Raw genomic sequence first — 22041 nt, 5'->3', positions numbered from 1 at the left:
TCACCAATGCATTCTTCAGGATCCAGCAAACAAATGCACCTTTGTTCTGGCCACGGAGAAAGACCTCCTCAGCGCCATCCCAGGGAAAGTTTTTCGTCCTCCAAATCCCATCAGACTGCAAGGTATTCCCATCCTGCTGCCTCATTGTTGCTCTGCTTCTAGGCCTTCCTGAGGGTCCCAGACAAGTGCCTGGAGCACACTGTACTTAGCTTTCCATAACTACAGTGTGTGTGTGTGTGGTGGTAGGGTGGTTCATCAGAATACCTTCAACCCTGTAGGGTAGGAAGATGGAAGTAAAAAAAGCACTTAGAGGGAGTCTGGTTCATAGGAGATGCTCAATAAATATTAGCTCTCATAATTATCTATCATATAAATATCTGTGTGTTTTGGCTACATTTCAGAGGTTTTGACCTGTCTGATCCAGTGTTGCATTCTCAAGAAAAGCCATGATATCGGTTGCTGCAGGGTTACCCCTTATAGCACTCAGATTGTGCTCAGTAAGTGCCGCTGGCCGCCAGCCCACCTGCCACAGTTCCTGAGCAGAACTGGAATTCCTCCAGGGATCAGCGTCCTAAGTGGGCATGCCTGGAAGGAGCCAAGGCAGGTGCAGTTCAGCTGCTGTGAGTAGGTGATTAAGAGATTCCTCATTATATGATACATGAAAAAAATCTTCCCAGGAAAAGTGCTCAGCAAAGAACACAATGGTCTACTTTTAGAGAATTCTGACTCTAAGTCAAATTGGGATCCCTATCGATTGAGAACAGCAAAGTGTTCTTACAAAACTTTGCTTACGGTGTCCCCTCAAAGCACACCGGTTGCTTTGAAGAAATTCTTTCTTAGGAGCTGGGTATGTTGCTCAGTGGTACAGTGCTCACCTAGCAAGTATGAGGACCTGGGTTCAATCCCAAGTACAGGGTCAGGGGGCAAACAGGAGGGGGAAAAAATCTCTTAGACTTGTTACTAAGTGCCATACTGCAATCCATTGCTGTATGAGTTTTAGAGAAGCTTGTTATCTGGTCTTAATTTAAGGTCTGGTTGTATGTGCATGTGTTTTATGTGTGTGTGCGTGTGTGTGTGCCTGTGTGCACATATACACACATGCACCTACCTGCCTTTACACCCAATGGGACTTTTTCTTCTCTGAATCTCCCAAGTCCTTGGCTCCCTCTGCTATTGCAAATGCCTGCATGTCTTGCCAATAAACCCCATATTTATGCACATTGTCTTCTACTCACCTTGTTGGACTTTCCAGTCACTCCCCAGATTGTGGGAAAGTCATCTCCATGCGGAGCGCAGATAATAAAAGTGGCAGGCTTTGGATCAGGGACAACAGATATGCCTCTGAGCTTCTGTTTCTGCCTTTTAGAACATGGCTGCCCCTTAATACTGGTTCCTTCACAAACAACTACTCCCAACCATGAGGGCAGCAGGCAAGAGGAAGTAAGCTGGCAAATCCTGATGGCTGAGACCTAGGATCAGAAAGCAAAGCCTGAGCCCAACAGGTCACACAGACTCCACATGGCCACACTAAGCCACTTCCTCATAAACAGTTACAGAAAGAGTACTAATGGAGGGCCATGATACTAATTGTCACCTGGAACCATATAGAAACACAAAAAGCTATGCTTTCATGTACAGAATCAAGCTAGATGAATTTGAGCAGAAGAAAGGGAAAGCAAAGAAAAGAAAGACAAACCAAACAACATGGAAAAATAAAATGGTGAGAAAAGAGAGAACAGTCTGAGTGCCGTTATCTAGGAATTGCCAGGTGTGCGGTAGAGCAAAACAAAGAGGAGGTGGGCTCTTCCTTCTGGTAAGGAAAACATGCTTCTGAAGGACAGGCAGGAGGAAATGGCTAAGCCCAGTCTCCAGGAATAATAAACAAGCCAGACTGAAAACTCCGCAGGGAGTAAGTAGGAAGGGGTCACCTAGCTGACAGTGGCATCCTAAAGCATCCCATCCACATGGCACATGGACAAGCTCCACACCCACAAAGACCCACAAACGCAGTGTGGTACACATAGCTCTTGGGGATGGAGTGTCTGCTTTGGAGCTCATCCTTCTCCATCAGGTGTCACATGAATAACAAGTGGTGGGCAGAGGGGAGGGGCCGGGAATAGCAGAGAATAGAGCACAAGCACTCGGCACTGAGCAGGGGTGCCACTGTTGGGATCCCAGAGTAACCATGGTGTCCGTGTCTCTATGGAGAAGTTCCCTGCTCTTGAGAACTGGTTGGAATGCAGAGTCTCAGGCCTTCGATTCTGCAACAAGCATTTCACTAGAGCCACAGTGCCTGCCACACAGGTAAATGGAAGAAGCCCAGATCTGGATGGCTAGAGACACACCAAGCACAGCTTAAGCATGTGGCAAAAAATGTCACAGAATGCAAGAGGATTCACTTTTTGATCCAGAGAAATGAAGACGAGAATTTAATTTAATGGCATGGAGTTCTTAAAAAAAAAAAAATCACCACCACAACAAATGGGGAGTTGTTTAAACTCAATGTCACCTTAATTTTATATGTATCCAAAGAAACTTTGGATACATATAAAATTATGTAATAAAAGGAAATGGTCTTTATTGTAGCTAGAAATAATTTGTTAAGCCATAACAAGGAAGAGTATACTGATGAACTGGTAACCTACCAACAGGATGTGTTGTGTCCTCATTAGGATATGTTAGCACAGCTTAGGGAGGCAGCAAGTGGGAAAACCTGAGGACTCCATGACTTAGAGAGCAGGAAGGAACAAAATGCACGTTCTCTTGAGGGCTTGCTAGTAAACCTAATATTAAAAAGAGATTTTAACCCAATATGTCCATCAAGTGAACAGAGGTTTCCATATTGCCTTTCATTCTCACGTGTATTTCCATGTGTGGATCTCTCACGAGAACTTCAGGAGCAGCAACACAGAGTGCCTGGGACATGCCAGAAGCCCCTCAGTGCGTCATTAGATCTTCATGCCATCGCCAGCGGCATTTGCTGCAGAACAGTGTGGCCCTCTGCTTCAGTAATTTGTGGCTTTCTGTGTTCTTCATGCTGTCATTTAATCCACCAGGAAAAAATTCCTCCCTCTAAGACACACGGCCTCTTGTTTATCTACCTCCCTCTTGCCTGTTTGGCTCCACACTGCTCTACTATGTTACCCTAGCCACTCACACAAAGTTCTCCCACAAGGAGCTCCTTGGGTGAAAGAACATTTGAATACATGGGTAAAACATGGTCCTGGCTTCTCCCCTTCACCTGCATCTTCCCTAAATCCCTTCTTTGCACCACCAGACAGGCAATGATGTGGAGGACAGTCCCCAACAACCAATCACTCTTCCCATTGCAGTAGATAAAGCCTTCTCCTGGTCCTACATAAAATGAAATTCAAGAGAAACATATATGCTCAGGTGAAGAGGTCCAGGAAATCAGGAGCAAGATTCTAAACTTCTGTCACCAGGAAATACTTAGCATGTGTCAATCACTGCTTTGTTCTGAAAAGTTAATGCCACCTGCTCATTCATAGCAGAACTTTCTTATTGTTGAGCATGGAGTAACAAATCACAGAAGCCAGATTATTGCAAACTACGATTTCAGTCCTCCTTCGTGATTCAGACAGAGTGGTCTGAGAGCTCCAAGGAGGGGTACACTGGCATTGGCAGAGAAGTCTTCTGTCTCATATATATATATATATATATATATATTTTTTTTTTTTACCATGTACTGCTTTTGAGTTGATACTGCTGCTTATTTCTTAGAATGTTCCTGTTTTTCTCAATAAGCCCACCACACAGTCATCTTTTAGAGCTTGAAGAAACAGAAAAATTTTCTATCTCCAGTAGCAAATAGCCTTTGGTTTTATGGAACATTTATGTGTTAGTTCTGATAGAAAACAACTGGACCCTTCTTCAAAAGAACCTTCTAAAACTTCCTGTCTGGCTGCATGATTGATTTCTTCTCTCTTCCAAGATAACCTCCTGGTAAGCACAGTTTCAACCAGAATATGTGGGTTTGCTCCTTGAAACACCATAATCAGGAGAGAAATCGACAACACATTGAACCCAGGCAAGCAAGGTCTCGCAGTGGCCTGTGGCAGGGAGGGAGAGGCAAAGGGGTGTTCTTTTACATTTCTTTCATGGCCCCATGATTACAGAACATCAAATGGCGGGGGGCAAGAGTGACAGGTTCGCCTCACCAAGGCTATTGAGAAGGAGGGCAGCAGAGGAGATAGAATCACAGCTAAGAGCAGGATGTGGAGCAGGCCAGGGCCTGCACAGCACCCAGGTATGTGGCTGAGAGGCAGGCGCTGGCCCGCGGCAGGTGCAGCACAGCCAGTGCCTGGCGGCCTCAGGAAAAGAAATCCTGCAGGTGCAGTCAAGACATGTCCTGAGCCTCCCCAGCCACGCGTTTTTTTTTTTTTTTTTTCTGAATAGTTGTCCTATCTTCATTGTCTGCTGGCAAGATTATGATTTGCAGTGGGAGGGACATAAAGGAGGAGGGAGTGGTTTGGTGGAGTCTCCAATTCTGGCATCTTTGATGACACATAGGCTGCTCCAGAGGGGTAGCTGGCGGAGGTGGAGAAGTTCTGAGGGTTTGAGGGAGCCAAGTGTGGTCTGGTCAACACTGGGCCAGAGAAGGGATGATGGTAGGACCCTCCTCCCTACTGGCCTCATAGAAGCCCCTGGTCCCCCAGGGAAGGTGCTCCTCTCTTGATATCTTGAAAAGTTTGTAGGGGATCCCTTCTCCTCACATGCATTCCAATCCAGTTCTCTGATTCTTCAAAGGGTTTTGATCTTCTCCCCAGTATTTAACATTTTTCTCAGTTATTCTTGTGAAAAAAAACAAAACAGAAGACAAAGACAAATTAGACTAGTGAAACTTAAGAAGGTTAATGTAAAATTTGACAATGTCATCCTTGGGGCTTGCTCTGCTAATGGCTTTAGTACTATCAAAGGGAGAACAGGGCATTTGATCTATCCACAGAGGAAGGCACAGCTCAGCCAGCCAGTCTCCCATGTCACCCTGTGGTCACTCTCTGCTTTTTTTTTTCCTTATTTATTTGTTTCTATTTTTTTTAATGATGGGAAAAATCCCTTTTGTATTGCATCTTTACAGAGTTTGTGAGCTCAGGAGAATGTTGTTTTCCAAGTTGATGGGACATCACTTTGCATGCTTTTATTCTACCCATTATTGCGTGGTCTCAGTACTGCTCTGTTCATTTTGGTCATCAAACAAAATTAAAAATACCACCATAGAGAACAAAATGGTGGATACTTACATACCTAAAACTTTGCTAGGTTAAGTGCTTCTGTGTATATAAATTGATCCCATTGGATATACCCTCAAGAAAAAGGAAAGAAAGTAAACAGACTCCAACTACAGTGTACAGCAAATTTCATTTGAGGTAAACAAAGAGCATTCTAGCAATAATACTTAAAAAAAAAAAAAAACCCTGCCACAGTCCATTAAGAAAACATCCTTGTGTCTAGGTGTGGCGGTGCATGCCTATAATGCCATACACTTGGAATGCTAAGGCAGGAGGATCACAAGTACCAGGCCAGCCTGGGAAAATTAGAAAAAAAAAATTGTCTCAAAAGAAAAAAATAAAAAGAGCTGGGGATGCAGCTCAGTGGTGGAACGCAGCTGGGTTGAATCCCCGGTACCAAAAGAAAAAGAGTAAATAAATGAAATAAACATCATCGTGTAATTAAAAATTAAACTATCAGCTATGCTATAATTCCCTAAGGTGGGCCCCAGCAGGTGTAAGTAACTACAGGATTCCACTAGGGTGGTGATTCTACTACACTTCACCCCCTGGTAACATTGTAATATGGAGAGGTTTGAAGTGCATGGATTTTTGGCACCTGGCTGACTACGAAATCCTAACTTTTAAAGGAGGTGAATGATGGTCAACAGAACAAGAAATCATATGGTAAAAGTGACGCTGGCTGAGAGAAATCTTCCTTTCGTTCACAGTACTTTTACATTCTTTGACACCCATCCTGTGGGTGCCAGTCAGGAAATATAATGGCAGGTTGGGGCTTCTAAACAATTGCTCACAAATGTAGCTCTTTAGAACACACTGTGCATCTATACAGTTCCTTCAAGTCACCTGTGCCATGATGTTCAAACACTTGGTCCGTTCAGGTCCCTCAGTACCTCTACTCCTCCTTTACAATGGTTTTCTTTCTTCTTTCTTCTGCCTAGCCAACTCTTACTCTACCTTCCTGTCAAATTTTACCTCCTCTCTGAAACCTTTCCGGTTTCTGCCATGAAGTTGGGCCATGTATAGTTCATTGTCCAACCCTGCCTTCCAGCATCTATTATCAATGTCAATGTCACTAAGGCCTGGGACACACTCCCTCTCCTTGTCTGGTAAAAATCTCCATAACAGGAATGGATAAATGAAGCATGTTTTCAGTGCAAACTCATGCATGCGAGAGGTCTCTGAAGTGTCCCTAAACATCCCTAAATTTCAGCTCCTCACCCCTTATAAAAGACAAATGTTTGTGAGGGGATCGATCTTATACTAGCCTCATGGTGCTTGATGCTTCCACAAGAATGTCCCCCCACAAGCTGGTCTTCCTTGGAATACATTTCTGTCAGTCTTAATCTCAGCTATTTTATTCTTAAATACAATCTCCCAGTTTCCTGCCTCTCCAACGCCAGTCTCATTTCACTTCATCTTCCATGTCATAAACAACCTCACAGCCTTAATCCCAACATTTTCTCCCAATTTATCATCTTGCACTGACCTTACTTTCTCCTCTCTTCTTGGCATTTCCTGTCCAGCATTTCCTGTCCCTGCTCTTTATCTGGGGAACTCCTCACGTACCAAACTTGCTCCTGGCAGAGTCTCTGTCCAGATAATCTCTCTGCTGGCTTTTGTGAGCTGCATCCCCCAGTAGTGTCACCCACTCCAGTCACCCCCACAAGGTACTGAACCTTTCATAGTTCAATTTCCTATTAGTGGAACTTTACACTTTACAAAATATAATTTCTCCAGGACGAAATAGATCAGACTCATCTGTACTCCCCATATTAATAAATGATAGTTAACCTGTCACCTTGTGTAAAATTCTATAAGCTACCTGGGCAGGGTCTGTAGAGCAGTTGGCTAGATCCTTGGAAAGTTAGAGCACTCCAACATTATTGCTAACATCTAAAGAAAGTCAAACCAAACCCATCCTGTCCTGCACAGGCTTAAAATGTCAGTCCACACAGGAACTGATATGAATTTTACCTCCCCTTTCTTCCTTTACTCCCAATGCAATACAACCACCACTCCTTGGAGACTTCTGTCTGTTCCAGGTTAAACCTGAGTTTTCCTACCACTCCCAGCTTGCAGCACAGCTCACCACCTGAACTATGGGGTGCACAGACTCAGCACAAGACACTTGCCACCGAGGAAAGCAACCAGTGATGTGGTGTCTCAGGGCAAATTCCAAAATATGACTCACATGAATACTCCCAGTGAATTATTTGATGAGTCCATTCTTCTCTGTAGACTATCCATCCTTGAAGCTGCACCACAAATTCCATTTCTTCCATGAGATATTCATTGTTAAAAAGCAAGACTTGAAAATGAGAGGTGCAGGAATTTCCTTCTCATTCCTTTGAATCATGGTGTCATATGATTCAAGTCTTTATCACCAACTTGGCAATTTTTTCCCAGATATTAGGGATGCTGATGTAGAAAGGTGGTCTTCACCCACTGCCTCCGTGAACATTTTTATTTCAGCATTGATTAACACAGTGTCTTGCTTGAAATAGGTATTGCATAAATATTGCTTGGGTGATTAATGAAAGGAACTCATTGATCACTGATATAAAAGAATCATCTCCCAGAAAGCTGAAGGTCAGAGTTTCTAGTAAACAGGATGACCATTCTTCAGGGTTATCCTGGCCATCATAAAAACTATTTCCCAAAAGGTAGTTGTTGAAAGGTCAAATACTGAGTCAAACAGCTGATGGGGCTGGTTAAATGGTAAGCATGCCTTATCCAGGAAAACTATAGAATTTTTATTATTTGTGTGGCATTTTTATACTCTGCAGAATATTTTTATATCTATGACTTCATTTGATCTTTACTACCAGCCTGGAAGAAGATGGGGCAGATGTGGTGACTAATGGATGAACAAACTGAGGCCCAGAGAGGTCAGGAGACTACAGCTTCAAAGTCTGCAGAAGAGAAATGAATGAGAACAAGATGCAGCTCTGGCCCTAAGAGAGCCTGCAACTCGGGAGGAGATGCAAAATTCACACGGGGGACCACATTGAAGAGTGTGATGAGTGCTAACTGCTAGGTCTGTCTCCAGTGCTGGGGAAGTGCAAAAAGAGGATCAAAGATCTACTCCCCTGTTGTGCATTCTGTACCCCTGGAGAGGGGCCCTGACTCCGTGCAGCCTGAGCAAGAGACTCTGGCACACAAACCTTTCCAAGTGCTGCAGGTTCTGGAGGGATGAAAGGGGCTTTGAATACGTGAGCTCCAGTAATTATGTTTGCTTTAATGGAGCAATGCCTGCTTTTGTTGTGCTATGGTGCAAAGGCCCAATTATTCAAACGCAGCCATTAGTTCCCACACAGCAGAGATGACGGCAGATGTTATAAAGATACCATCTCTTGGCCATTTGCCCACCCAACCCAGCCGCGAGGACACTTCAAACGCAAAGGCAGCTCCTGCCAGCAGCATACACCACATGTCCTAAGACATCACACAGCCCAGAGTTGACCTGAGACATCTGGAGAGAAGAGGGACCAACTGGCTGCGATCGCTGCTCCTGCTGTGGCTCCCAGGTAACTGAGGCATAGCCAGGCTGGTTAGAAGGAAGTGACCTTGACTTCCTGGGGCCCTCTGTGTCCTGCTGGCTGTTTTCACCCAGGCAAGCAGCTCCAGGGCTGTGACACTGTGTCAGGGCACAGACACTGTGTCAGGAACCCAGTTCACACATACAGGGTTGAAAGGAAGTCATTCATTTCACTGGAGGACAAGATGTACCCAGAAACCTGTCCAACTTCTTACCGCCACCACCAGGAAAAAAAAATAAAAAAGTGACTTGCTGAATTTGTAGGTATACTATTGCTCAAACATGAGGACTCAGAAGCAGGCACTGGCCTGTCTGCATTTTTCCTATCCCAGCCCTTCTATGAGTAACTGTTAGGAAAACACAAAGGGCTTTAAAAAGTTCAAAGAATTAAAAAAAAAATAAGTGGCTGCATAATTATCATCACCAAACTGCTCCATATAGACTTGTGTAAACTAAAACAAGAAAAAAAAATACGTTGAGAGGAAAGCAGGGGTTATATTTTCCTCTGCACCAATCATAGCAATGAGATTTCCTGGAAGTGCAGGAAAATCTCTGGGTAACATGCAATCAGAAATACTTATCTTAATCAAGATTTCTGCCCCCTGGCCTTAAATTGCATTTCCCTCTGGCTTTTTCTCTCGTGTCTGCCAAATGATAGAAGGAATGCCTCATAAAAACTGCAGAATGGAGAGTTCTCAGTTTAAAAAAAGAAAAGCATGGAGGGACTGGGGTGTAGCTCAGTGAAAGGGTGCTCACCTCGCCTTCACGAGGCCCTGAGTTCCATCCCAGTGGTGTGAAAAACAAAAAAACATAACAGAGGAAAAATGAAGAAGAAGAAAGATCTACTGTGATAATCAAGAAAGCCATCCCTCTACCATTCCCGCCAGCAAAGTCTTTGTGTGAATAATGATGTGCCCTGTCATTCATGAAGACTCGCACAGCAGCAAGTGGAAGGAGTCAAGGAAGATGGCAGAGGTCCTGCAGGAAGTCCCTCCTCCACAGCTTACTGGCAGATTCTGTCTGGTGGGACTGCACAGCTCAATGCATTACTTTTTCTTTTTTTTTTTTCCCATGTGGAGATACACAAGCAATCACAGGCAAGGATGAAGTCCCCATTCTTGCTTTTTAGCTCAGGAAGGAGAAGACGAACTTCAGAAAGACCTACAGTATTCAAGAGAGCTCTGAAAGTATGTCAACTTAAAAATTTAAAAGCACCTGCAGTAAAAAAAGCACAAAAAGTTTAAAAAGTAATCAAAATATTAATGAGAAGGAGCAGTGAGCATGCTCCATAACTAACTTTCTAGCAACTAAAAAGAGAATAAGGTGAACCCAGGCCCTTTGCTAAGAATAGGAAGAATTTCACAGGTCTGAAAAGATGGAAATAGCACTCTAAGTCCATATTTTAAATCCATATTTTAATCAAGAAATCACTAAATGCCATCCTTAGAGGTAAGATAAGGGGGAGACAGTAGAGACCTCCCAAAGTGAAGGCTTATCCTATAGACAAGGAAAGCAAGCCCAGAGCTTCCCAGACATGTGGCTAGCTGCTCAGTGCAGAACTGAGAATAGAGTGAGTCTGCTCTTCTCTCTGTTCTGCTCTTCTCCCTGCTCTACAGATAAGGACACTCTGGCTGCGTAACACATCTAGAGTCATCCAGCAAATAACTGGCACACGAGAGTTCTGACCCACACTTGCTACCTGCAGAACCTGTACCGTCAATGTCCACACAGCGCAGCTCTAGGAAATGATGGCCCATTTTCTTTCTTCCTTTTTTTTGAAACAGGGTCTTGTTATGTTGCTCAGGCTGGCATCCAACTCCTGTAATCAGGAGATGCAGATGAAGATGGAGATGGAATAACAAGCCTCTCTGAGTCCTGGGTCAACTTCTGCAAACTCTCCCATTAAGGCCACCTCCCTTTCTCCTATCCAGCAATGCCCTGTCCCCTAGAAGAGGTTAAATTCCCCAAATCAATGCTTTGTTTTTCTGACTAGTTTCTTCTGAACAAATGCACTTGTTTCTTTATTTTCCACTTGGAACATATCAAAGCAAACCCCAGGGCAGCTTTGATATCTTCTTGCAGCAACACAGTCACAGGTATGATGGCGGTTACAGATTTTTCTCTGCCTTAATAAAGAGAGAAGATGCTGTCTGAAAAGACACAGCCCACCCAGGCTGGGTGTGTGGACTCCACCCTCCTTAATCCTGCAGGCTGAGTGCTCAGCTCCTTAGGTTAACAGAAGCATGTCCCTAAGTGACCATGTTACTGCCTGCTGGGACCAAAGGCCAAGCCCATTCTCCTGCGAGGGACAGAAAACTCTTTGGCAGAGGGAATTTTTCAACTACAGTCCTTGCAGGAAGAGACTAGTCATGGGGCAGGTTGAAAGGGGGGAATGTACACTCTGCTCAGGACCCAGGTGCCAGGCCTGAGGTGTACTGGGATCATTTGGGAAAACCAGAAACCTATAAGATGGAGCTTCCTGAGGAATCCCTGGCCACTATCCCAAGTTGATGGGGATGTCTGAAGGAAAATTTGGGGTTCTTAGACTGTCTTGGTGTGAATCACTTTGGCTTCTGAGAAGCCTGTAAATTCCTTCTTAGAATAATGTCATAAATACAGAAAACCAAGTGGGATGAAAGGAAAGCAATTCTATTGAAGTGGGATATATCCATGCCTTCCTTGGTTAAGAACTGCTTAGGGAACTAAAGAGGCCTACATTTTGACACAAAACATAACTGTGGGGAAAGAGTCCTTGTGAGATCTGGGTTTTGTAGTCTCAGACTGCCATGGGCCATTTGGACAGCCACTTGTGATAAAGACTACTTGGTTCTTGCAGAGCATCCAATTCAAGTGACTCAGTCTGAGTGTTGACTGAGTCACATAGATGTTGTATTATACTTGAACCTCAAATGGCAGGCTGCAATATGTCTTCTAAATGTAGAGACATTTCCATAGAATCAGATTTTAACTGTGTTGAATAGGTTTGTTTATGAAGGACATCAACACATTGTTTTATATTTTACATTTTAGACTACTTTTTTTATGAAGTATATACATCATAATTCAACCCAATTCAACCCTCAGAGACATATAAATATAGGGCATCAAAGACTCACTTTAACTTTGATTTACATCTTCATAGTGGTTTCCCAATGTCCAATGCTTGCTGTGCATTTAGACAGTTTCCATGGAGCCTGAGAGCTGCCCTATGCACATTGAGTTCCATGCTTAGTACGAATTACATTGATCAGGCTGAAGCTTTTGCTCACCTGCTCCTGTGGGGCTTTGCAACTCCAACAGGCACCTGCACATTCAGAGGTGTTGTCATTACCCTCAGAGCTATGTACACAAGCGAGTCCTGGCCTGTTAAGAGTTGCCTCCAGTTAGCACAGACCCAGACACATGGCGCTGTGGAGGAGCCAAGGAGACAAGCAGCACCCACACCCTACCCCACAACCAGCATCAGGACCCTGGCATACTCACTCCTCCCCATGCAGGTCTGGGTCACCTTCCCCATGCATCCTGCAGCCCTGATCCCAGGCCCAACTCTCACTCCCACACAATGTGGGTGACAGGCCCCCTCTGCCAGAACCATCCAAAATATACCGAGACCACTGTAGGGAAGACTTGAATCTAGCAAAAGGCCCCTCCTGGCTCCCAGCCAAAGGATTCTGCAATCTCCTACAATAACTTCTCTGCAGTGACCTCTTCAAAGGACCCTTCCTTAGCAGTTTACATCAATGCTTTTCATGCAATGTAGAAAGGTGTTTAAGACAGGTCTCTGGCTGAACTTACTTCATAGTGGCATCTATAAAAGACTTGCAGTCTCCCCTGTGGTCTGGGACATCCCCACTTGAGCTATACTCTTCCACACAATGTGTCCTTTTCAGAGGACTCACCAGCTAAACTGAATTTTTACAGATGGTGGTATCTGCTCTATGAAGCCTGAGGAATTGGTGTCCTTAGAGTGTCTCAGAGATGTCTACACTCAAGCAAGCCCTGAGTAAGGTCTGTTTCAGATCCTGGGTAAAGCATGGGGGTTAACATATTCAAGTTCTTAAGAAGTGCTGGAAGGAAAAAAAAAAACTTCTGCAGATAATAAAGTCTAAAGAATGTTTAAATATCAAATATGTCACTTCTTTACTTGGAAGTTGTCAAATGGAAATTGACAGATTCAAAGGCGAGAAAATAAATTTCTCATCTCTAAGAAAAATCTTGTTTCCAAGGGATATAAAAAGAATGATGAATGAAAGGAATTGAAAATCAAGTAAGCTCAGGGACCGATTTTGCTTCATGCACTCTATTCATCTGAAAAAAAAAATGCAATCATTTACTCACCTCTTTAGGGGAAGACAGACCTGAAGAGAATATTCAAGTGCCAATTTCCTATTACTAATCTTTTCAATGCAGAAAAATATGATTTAAGCAGTCTTAACAAAAGCGGGAGTAGATTATAACCTCCTGACATTGCCTTGTTGGACTTGCCGGTGGCCGCAGATGAGCCCCAGACACCTGTAACTTCTTACAAATAGTGTGACAGGTAAGCCCTTAATAAAACATCAACTCTAAAACCTTGGCAAAGGCCACTTGGCTTTCAAACATTCTTTTGTGTATCAAAGCTTAGGCCTGACGCTTCCAAAGGACACACGCTGCAAGATGTTTTTGGTAGATCTTATGGCAAAGCTCTTTGCAACACCTTGGCAAGGAGATCCTCATTCCCTCCAAAATACACAGGCCAATGCATGTGAGCACCGGCTCCCTCCCCTTCCATCTGAAGCATTTAAGATCTCCAAGCTTTGCTTAGGCAGCTCTCTCTGTTTGGAAGGCCCTTCTTCCTAGATCCTCTTCTGCATATATGAGATGCAAGGGTCCTTATCACTCTACTATAAGTAGAAGGACACTAGGCCATCATGCTGTGCCTTAAGATGTGACTCTTGTCCACATCCCGATGGAGCAAAGCATCTCACTCTTCCTGAAATCTCAGACCTCAGTTTTCCCCCATGGGGTTGGTATGTTAACTCACAAGCATTATTTTGAGAAGCAAATGAGCAATTATTATTGTGTTAGAGCCGTATATATTAAAGTAGTATCTGGTGTTAGCTATTATTTGAATCTTCCTTAATATTATTATCATTGTGTTCTTTTTTTTATAGGAAAGTTTAGTTAATTCTTCTTTTGGACCAAGTTCAAATAATCTAATTTCCTTTTTATCGGTCCCACTTAGAAACCACCGCCACTGCATGAAATTTGCAGAAACGTGGCAACTGCCCTGTGAAAAGAACACTGGAAGATTGGGGTGGCCCTGAATATCTCCCCTCTGTCAATGTTAGTATTTGATGACCTTGTTTGTTTTTTGTGATAGGTTTTTTGTTTTTTTTTTTTCCATCAGCCTGGGGAAAATGGAGTATAAAGAGGTAAAGCCAGGATGGTTTCTCCAGTAGTCACTAGGGCTAGAGTGGGAACCTGTTCCTACCAAAGGCTCCAAGTTCCACCTCCTATAACAATAACTAGAATATATGTTCTCGCTGTGTACAGACCAATTAAAGTAAACTACAGGATCCACTAGAGGAGAGTGAATCTGGGAACCCACTTATGGCATGGGAACTGAGCAATCAAGCTTTTCACAGTGATTGAAGGTGCAGGTTTAATAATGCCAAGGGGTGGGCCGGCCCAGTCTCCCCATGAATTCACTAATTGTGTTTATTTTACACACGGTCTACCTGTGTCTTTGAGGTCTGGGATCATTAAGAAGGAATGACAGTGCTCCTATGCAGAGCAGTTGATCCTGGAGTTCAAGGTCAGAGGGAATCGTGTTAGCAGCATGGCTTCTGGAGTCTCAGCTCTTAGGAGTCTCAGCTGTTGGAGTCTCAGGTCTTCTAATGGGTTGGCCAGTCCAGAGAAATCCCATGCTGAACACCCAGCAGCACCCATGCCAGCCATCAATGCATGCATCCTACCCCACTGGTGAAAGGGAAATTCCATGTTATCAATATAATTAGATCATCAAGGGGAAAAAGCTTTTCAAATTAGCAAGAGAATAATTTCTTTTTTTCTTTTTTTTTTTTTAAGGAGGGTACAAGTTTCACTTAAATTTGGCTACAGATCACACCTAGGCCACCTGGCCAGGTTGGGGAGCAGGGATAACACCCATGCTGGGGCCCAACATAAGCTGGTGGAGGGATTGCCTTGCATCAGGATTGAAGGCTCACACCAGCCTCACCAAAGTCCTGTATCCAGAATGCATTTTCAAGGGAACTAATCAGGCCTATGACCCAGTTTCTGCCCAAGAAAAAAAAAGTCCTACAAGCAGACTGTTCTTGGGGTTCAACCACTTTGTACACTATTCATTAGCTCTTCACTTTCTGCCTTCTGGAACATCAAGTGTACCTGTGCAAATCCACAGTGCTGGGCATCCGGGATGTCTGCACACAGGACACACAGCCATCCCAATTCACAATTAAGTGGCTAGTATTTTATAAAACAGTAGAATAGAAAGAAATGGGAACCAAAGAACTATTTGTGTTCTTTTCAATGGAATAATCAGAAAATCCCCTAGAGATTTTCAAAATGGCCTAGAGACTCATATTTCACACTTAGATAAAATATTCTGTATTCTCTTCATATCTACAATTATGCATTGTTTGTTAATTATTCAATAATCACTAATCACTATGTTCCAGACACTTAGTTCAAGGTCTACCTTTCTCTATTAACCTCACGATTGGTATTACTGTGTTAAGTGGTTTAAATCTGGCCTACACATTATCATAATGATAGAGAATAGAATCATACATGCACATTACCAAGGACATATATATATATGTGTGTGTGTGTGTGTGTGTGTGTGTGTGTGTATACGTGTGTGTGTATAGTTTTTTACAAAAAAGCAGAGGAACTCACATGGATAAAATTGCAATTCTTATATGCATAACATTGGCAATTGTTTTAGTCAGCTTTTTCACTGCTGTAACTAAAAGACCCGACAAGAACAATTTTAGAGAAGGAAAAGTTTATTTGGGATCTCACAGTTTCAGAAGTCTCAGACCATAAACAGTTGGTTTCATTCCTCAGGGCTTGAGTTGAGGCTGAACATCATGGTGGAAGAGTGTGGTGGAGGGAAGCAGCTCACATGATGATCAGAAGGCAGAGACACAGAGACTCTACTCACCAAATACAAAATATATACGCTAAAGCCATACCTGCAATGCCCACCTCCTCCAGCCACACCATGTCCACCTTCGGTTACCACTCAGTTAATCCCTATCTGGGGATTAAATCACTGATTAGGATTATAACTATCAACCCAATCATTTCTCCTCTAAACCTTCTTGCATGGTCTCACACATGAGCTTTCAGAGGACAAACCATAATAGCAATCTTCAATTTGTGTAATTCCATGTTCACTGTCAGTATGCTGTTTATAATATCTATTGTTAATAATAAAGACAATGAATTGTCTCACTATGGCAATATATCTATATTGATCTTTTCAATAAAAGTTACTATGTGCATAATACCATAAAAGAAATGAAAGCAACTAATCTTCTTGGGAGCCACTGTAAGTACAATCTGCAAATAAAATATTACCACTTCTTAAAAGTTTTTATAAAACTTTTAAGTTTATTTAATTTTAATTTTTTAGCACTCATCAAATTCAACTGGATGATTAGCAATAGCAATAGCTCATACTGGCTCACACAAAAGGCCTATTAAACTCCCAGGAATTTTGTAAGCTAATTGTTAAATTCTGACGTTATTAAATATCAAATTATACAGACTTGTAAGTTTGAATTGAGTTAAATTAAATGGCACTTGGTGATGTCTTTCATAGCAGAAACTGACTATGTTGGGAGTATTTATATCATAGAAATCAGCAAACATCACAAATCAGAGCCTGATTTGTTGTTTTGTTGAGTGCCTAGACTGAAGAATGTAAAGAAGGAAATGTTAGAATAAAATTAAACTTAAAAGTGTGTTGTGTACATGGCTGTTACATTGTGAAATAGCTCAACAAATTGAGACGATGTTCTTCCAGTATTCAGAGCCTATCATCCAATTCAACACTCACATCATTGAAGAGCAGACCCTGCAAGTTCCAATATATACATCTTCATTGTTTCATCTTCACCTTATTTGTTGACATAATTATGAAAACATCAATTAACATTCATGTTAAAATAATAGTTTTTACATCAGCTACAACACTAAGTCAGCTACAGATATGAGATGTCCACGAAAATCAGGGAAATCATTATATGGGAGTTCAATGGTATTCATGATATAATTATATTTATTTTATGTTATTGATAAATTGTGTGCAATATATCTTCATTCAAGGATAATTGGCAATAAAATTATATATGTATATAGGCGTACTTTTTTGTTCAGAAGAGATAATTACTAAACATTTACCAGTACTCCACTTAGTGAGTGTTTTCATTAATTTTTCTCTGCATGTATGAAAATTCTAGTCAATGTAGAGGAGATCTATTTGGTTGAGCATGGTGGCACATGCCTGCAACCCAGAAGGACCCATTTGAGGCTAACCTGGGCTACTTATTGAGACCTTGCCTCAAAAATGAAAATAAAAAGGCCTGGGAATATGGGTCAGTGATAGAGTACCCCTGGAGTCAATCCCCAGTACTGCTACCAAAATAAAAAGGAAATATATTCACTTAAGTATTTTTTCCCAAGACAAGATATTGATATGTGTTGTTCATTTAAAGAACTCCAATTAAGAAATAAATTCCTTTAGTGATACTTACCAAAATTTAAGCTATACTCAAAATGATTTATATACTACCATTCCAGCATTCTTAGCAAAAAAATATTATCCACTTTCGTCCATTTAAATTACAGAAGTTCCCCACTCCTCTTACCCATTGTTTTGTTTTCAGGGTTTCAATTACCCAAGGTCAACAGCAATCCAAAATTTGGAGTGGAAAATTCCCGAAATAAATCTTAAGCTTATATTGCATGACACCTGAATAATATAGTGAAATCCTGCATCATCTCACCCCATACCCTGGGGATGTGAGTCACCCTCTCTCTGTCCAGCATTATCCATCCTATCATGTACCCACCCACCAGCCACTTAGTAGCTGTCTTGGTTCCAGATCAACTGTCACTAACTCACAGTGCTGTGCTCAAGTAACTCTTATTCTACTTAATAGTAGCCCCAAAGCGTAAGGGTGGTGATACTGGCAATTTTACTATGCCCAATGGAAGTCATAAAGTAGTTTTTTAAGTGAAAAGATGGAAGTACAGAGACATATTTTGAGAAATTTACAAAATTTTTATTACAATATATTTTTAAAAATGAATATTTATTGCTGTCAATCTCTTACTATGCCTCATTTATAAACTGAACTTTATCATAGTCAAATATGTAAAAGAAAAATATAGTATACACAGGGCTCCATACTATCTGTGGTTTCAGGCATCACTAGGGGTCTCAGATTTAATGATGTTACATATCTCATTATTCCATTTATTTTTTAATAAGATTTTATTTTTTCTTTTACTTATATTTTTAAAAACTTGTGTGTGTGTGTGTGTGTGTGTGTGTGAGAGAGAGAGAGAGAGAGAGAGAGAGAGTGTATGTGTGTGTTTACATAGGCACACCTGCACATACTGAACTTTTTCAGAAGAATGAAAGCAAGGATATTCTAACAAGCTCAGTGTCCAGCTTCTTCCCAGAAGTCCAGGCAAGAGAGTCAGCCCAGTGTGGCAGGAAGGTACAAGATTCCAGTCCTGTTACTAGCACCAATCCCAGAGGAGCATTGGCCAAGAAAGCTCAGAAGCATGTTCCAAAAAACAAAGAAACAAAGCTGCAATGAGAGAAACGGTGGAGTGAGGGTGTGCCCAACAAACAGGAGCTATAGATAATACTGAGTGGGCAGGGCACGTATTCAAGGAATAACCAGAATCTAGAGGAGACGACCAAGGTATTCTATCGAGCAAAGCACATCTTGGGGGGCAGATATGTCAGGACAAATCGATTGTGAGAATAAAATTATATTTCTGGGATTTCTGTGTTGTTGTTGCATCTAGAAAAGTGCTTAGCCACAAGAGGGTCTAATATCATGGAATAACTGAATGAATGAATAATGTGGGGAGCTGGGGAGTAGGCATAAAGCTTGAAGATTTTATGTTTGGAGAATACATAGAACGAAGATTTTCTCTGGGCACTGAGTTTAAAGCACCAACTCTCCAGGCGGGGGTGGGCAAATTCCAGCGCAGCTCCTAATCCAGCCCATTCTCTGGTTCTACAAGTTAGATTTTACTGTAATTCAGGTGCTCATGGGTTTATCGTGTCTTTTAGCATCATATCCCCAGAATTGAATAGTTGTGATGGAGAATGCATGCCCTAAAAAAAACTAAATATTTCCTCTTTGGACCTTTGGAGAAAAGGTTCGCTAATCCCTGCCTTAGAAGAATTAATGCAATAGGCAGAATTCTTCTGATGTTCCTCTCTTTCATAAGATTCCACAGAAACAAAGTGATTGAATGATTCATTTTTTTCCAACTAATATTTACTGAATGCCTTCTTGATGTTGTTGGGAATAAGTAAGATATTGGTACAGCCCCCACATGCTCAGTTCTAGTTGGAGAGAAAAATGTCTATTATGATGTCCTGTCAAGGATGAAGACATAAACTTGAAGAAAGCCCCCACGGTCAGCATGTGACTAGAGCAGGGGTCACTGGCAAGGGATGTCTCAGGCTTCACAAAGCATCTTGCTATCCCTCATTGTTCTGCTTCTTTGAAGCATTGAGGGTCCTGTAGCCTCAGAACAGGGGTAAAGGCCTGACGATGACCCAATGGGCCTCTTGCACATCGAGAGAGATTATGATGACAGCAAAGGCAACACCCTGTCTCTTTTCTCATTTTGACCAATGACCCATGTTCATATACCCCTTGGTGCAGGGAGAGGTAAGTGACGACCTGTTCTGTTAGGTGCATCAAGTTCTGTGCTAAGCCCTTCAGGAACATCACTGCATGGAATTCCTGCAGTTCCCTATGCAGTGGGACCTATTTTTTGTTTGTTTTTGATTTTTGTTTTTTTTTTTTAATTTTGTAGTGGGGACATGGAGGCCTGGAGCCATAATAGCGACTTAAAAACATTCCCCAGTAACAAATAGTGGAGGGTAATTTGAGGGTGTTGGGTTTCAAAGCAAGCTGTTAGGAATCCTGCTGGATTCTGCAACCTGGAGGGAGGAAGGAGTTTCCAGGAATAGGAGTTGGGAGTGCTGGGTGTAGTCAAATGTAGCGAAGTTGAGGAGCACAGTCAACACAGCCTGCCTGTGCCAACCTTAGTGTCACTAATGACCTCAAGCATAGGAAGATGCCTCTCACCTGTTATTCTCTCCTATGGTGCTGCCTTCAACCAGGTGGCTTTGGAGAGTAAGAGTTCCTGGGACCTGTTTGTCTTCTCTGTGTCAAGGTCAGCCTTCCTGGAATAAGAAGTCATAAATGGGCAGCTTGTGCAAAAAAAGGTCTTTATGTTCAGATAACAACTGAGAAAAGAAGAGTTATTCAATGTTATTCAAATGCCATATTTTGTAGGACAATGTATGCATTTATTTAGAGCTCCCATTTTTTTTAGAGAGAGAGAGAGAGAGAATTTTAATATTTATTTTTAGTTTTTTGGCGGACACAACATCTTTGTATGTGGTGCTGAGGATCGAACCCGGGCCGCACGCATGCCAGGCGAGCGCGCTACCGCTTGAGCCACATCCCCAGCCCCAGAGCTCCCATTTCTTAATTATGGAATCATACAGATCAGGCTTCAGGACTGGACTCTATCACTCAGTGACTGCTTAAACTTGAGCAAGTGTTGTATCCTCTTAGAACCTCTGCTTCTTAATTTACCCCATAGGGATAACAAGTTCGAATTCCCAGGGTGGTAGGGATAATGCCATGAGGTCATGCTTGTAAAGCAATTTAGTGTGATGCTTGGCATCTAACAGTCTATCAGTAATGCTGTTGTTCCTGTCGTTAATGTTATTAGGATGGATGGTATTGCCAGTGTTGAGAGTACTAAAGGCCAAGTGCCATGACAAGAAATCAGGATACAAGGGTGAGTATGTCTATGCAGGCAATTCATGCAGGTAAAGCAGAGCAGCGGGCAACAGGAGACAGATTCAGGCAGCACAGTTGCACCTGTTTCTGCTTTTGCTCATTCTCTGCCTCCAGTCACTTGTGTGACTGCAGACCTTACCTACCAGGCCAAAACCAGAGATCACATCTACGTGTGAGATCATGTCTACCTCTCCAACAACTCTCCTCCACCAAAATTTAACTCAGCTGGCATTCTCACAGATGTTCTGATGGATAGCACTGGCTGAACAGGTTGCTCCCTCCAAAGCACATGTTTCAACCGTGGAGCTGACCCATGTAAGGATTTCCAATAAGTTGTTTAGCTCACAGAGACCCTGAGAGCTAATATAGTGATCGTTTCCTTTGTGTGGCCATCCCAACTAGAAAGACAAAAGTCTCAACTCCAACAGAGAGACTCCCACGGCAAATCCAGAGGGTTTATTTTCATTTCAGCCCAACCATCACTTCTGTCCCTGAGAACCTTCACTTGACCAGCAGATTAAATTATAACTATTAAAGAACTCAATACATTTGGGGCTTTCCTGTTTGTTTAAAATGAAATGTGTAAAATGGGAAGGATAGTAATACTTATCACAGGAAATTCTACAAGAGTAAAGTCTAGGTATTCTAAGGATGGCTTGAAGCTGCCTATAGGAAATTAGCTGTTTAAATTAAAACATATGATTATACTTCTGATGAAGATGAATGCTTGGTGCACATTTATGTACCCGTTTGAGGCAATTGCAAACACGACCTCCAAGAGACACAAAAAGATTCTTAATAGCATGTCCACTCTGTGAAAGAATATGGATCAGTAAAGAGGAATTGGATCAGTTACACCCAAACCATCTATAACCAATAACATATATAAGCAATGCTTCAACCAGCAACGTGCTGGTAAAAGTGTAACAATCAGGGCTTTGGGGGTAAGGCAAAGTGAAGCTCTTTTCTGTAGCTTTTACCCATTTCTGTAATATGAATATACCCACCAGGACTGAAGCCACTGATCATTGAGTTAGGACCAGTTCTGTATAGCTGGTGCAAATGATTCCATCAATGACTGAGGCTTCAAGCTCTGCCCTCTCTAAGCTAAGCAGCATGGCAGAATGAAAATACCTTGGACCAGCAGCTGGAAAGCATAGCTGACGTC

The 22041-nt window shown here is 42.3% G+C and overlaps 1 protein-coding gene across 1 annotated transcript in view; it reads left to right on the top strand.

Moving 5' to 3' along the window:
- The window catches only part of Clxn (calaxin), a 33783-nt gene extending 22336 nt beyond the window's left edge, over window positions 1–11447 (top strand). Inside the window, exon 8 of the transcript XR_007340530.1 lies at window positions 8081–11447. The gene's annotated coding sequence lies outside the window, so the exon portion shown is untranslated. The remainder of the gene's footprint in view (window positions 1–8080) is intronic.
- The last annotated feature ends 10594 nt before the right edge of the window (window positions 11448–22041 follow it).

The sequence above is a fragment of the Marmota marmota genome, unplaced genomic scaffold, assembly GCF_001458135.2.
Source record: "Marmota marmota marmota unplaced genomic scaffold, marMar, whole genome shotgun sequence".
NCBI lineage: Eukaryota > Metazoa > Chordata > Mammalia > Rodentia > Sciuridae > Marmota > Marmota marmota.
This window is presented reverse-complemented; position numbering and strand designations above follow the sequence as displayed.